The sequence below is a fragment of the Piliocolobus tephrosceles genome, chromosome 3 (assembly GCF_002776525.5).
Source record: "Piliocolobus tephrosceles isolate RC106 chromosome 3, ASM277652v3, whole genome shotgun sequence".
NCBI lineage: Eukaryota > Metazoa > Chordata > Mammalia > Primates > Cercopithecidae > Piliocolobus > Piliocolobus tephrosceles.
This window is the reverse complement of record NC_045436.1, coordinates 39961332-39963173: the sequence shown is the minus strand read 5'-3', so window position 1 is coordinate 39963173 and position 1842 is coordinate 39961332. Positions and strand designations below refer to the sequence as shown.

Genomic DNA, 1842 nt, shown 5'->3' with positions numbered 1-1842 from the left:
TATGTATAGAAAAAAAAACATGGTATATATGTGATTTGGTACTATCCATGATTTTAGGCATTCACTGGGGGTATTGAAACATATCCCCTTCTAAAAGAGGAAACTGCTATAGCCATTTCATATCTGCTGCACAGAGGAAGTCTATTAAACACACTTCTAATATTCTGTCATCTTGAACTTTTATAGGTCCCTGGATTTAATGATTAAGATTTTGCCACACTGAAAATTGTGGCAACGGTTGTAATAATTCCAAATTAAATTAGTGCAAACATAGTAAAGAGAATTGAGAAGAGAGCTAGCTAGCTAATGAATAATTTTATGAAGTGTCAGAAGCAGCTGACAAGAAAATAATATTAATTAATACCAACTGGCTTCTTAAAACATATCTAGCAGCCCCTCTTGGGATACGTGATTACTGGGTCACAGCCCACAGATTCACGTGGCATTTGGAGTGAGTCCTGCATCTCTCAACATTCTGGACTGTGAAGAACCCTCAGATGGAGCAATGATCTCACTCAACGTAAATTGTGCCAACCCTTGGGTAACTCCCCCATCCTGTATTCTCTGGAGAGATGCCACCTCCCAAAAACCATGGAGTGTAACACATTAATGTCTCAGAAGATGGGAGGTAGAGGGGGGGTTGTAGATTTTCTCTGTTAAAATGTTAATACAATTATATGAATTTAAATGTTTAAAGGAAGATAATTAGGACTTTTCAGGGCAAGTTGATGATTTTCTTTTTTTCTCAATAACTTCTTTAACTAATTGCAAAAGTAATGCCCATTTGGAGGTGATAGAAAAAGAAGTGCTTGCTTCAGCAGCACATATACTAAAACTTTAACAGTACAAAGAAGAATTAGCATGACCCCTGCACATAGATGACATGAAAATTTGTGAAGCATTACATTTTTTAAAATAAAAAATAAATTAAGGAAAAACCCAAAGAAATGAAATTAAATTCACCAATAATCCCCTCCATTCTGAAATGACCATTATATTAATTTATTATGAATTTGACAATGTGGAAGTTGAACCAGGACTACGATGACAAGACTCGGGGCAAGAGGAAAACTTTGGCTAGGGTGCCCGAGGCTTTTCATTCTTTATAAATTACTAAGTCTCAGGTATTTTTGTCACAGCAGCACAAAGGGACTAAGACAACAAATCTGTCACCTCTTTGGTTATGTTAATAAAATTAGAAAGGAAAGAAGAGACATTACAATGGATATCTCAGTAATAAAAATTTTAAAAGATCACAAGGGACTATTATGAAAAATTATATGCCAATATATTGTATAAGTGAAAATGGATACATCCATGGAAATATACAACCTATCAAGACTGAATCGAAAAGAAATAAAAATCCTGAACAGATTAATACCTAATAAGGAGATTGAAATAGTAATCAATGTCCTCCCAAGAAATAAAAGCCAAGGACCAGATAGCTTCATCACTGAATTCTACCAAACAGTCAAAGAAAAAATAATACCAATTCTTTTTAAACCCTTCAAAAAATAGAAGTAAAAGGAATGTTTCTAACTCATTTCATGAGGCCAGCATCATCCTGATACCAAACCAAACAAAGATACCACAAGAAAAGTAGACTATAGACCAGTATCTTTAAAGAGCATAGATGTAAAACTCCTCAATAAAATATCAGCAAACTGAATTCGACAACGTAAAAAGAGCATTATAAATTATGACAAAGGGGGGTTTATCCCCAGAATGCTAGGCTGGTTTAACATACACAAATTAAACACTGTCATATACCACAGTAACAGAATGAAGGATTAAAATCACTATCATCTCAATAGATGCGGAAAAAGCATTTGACAAATTCAA

General features: G+C 34.3%; 1 non-coding gene across 1 annotated transcript; it reads left to right on the top strand.

The window, feature by feature from the left end:
* The first annotated feature begins 805 nt into the window (after positions 1 to 805).
* On the top strand, positions 806 to 913 carry LOC111554193. Its single transcript, XR_002735177.1, has one exon. It is a non-coding gene; the product is annotated as a U6 spliceosomal RNA (small nuclear RNA).
* The last annotated feature ends 929 nt before the right edge of the window (positions 914 to 1842 follow it).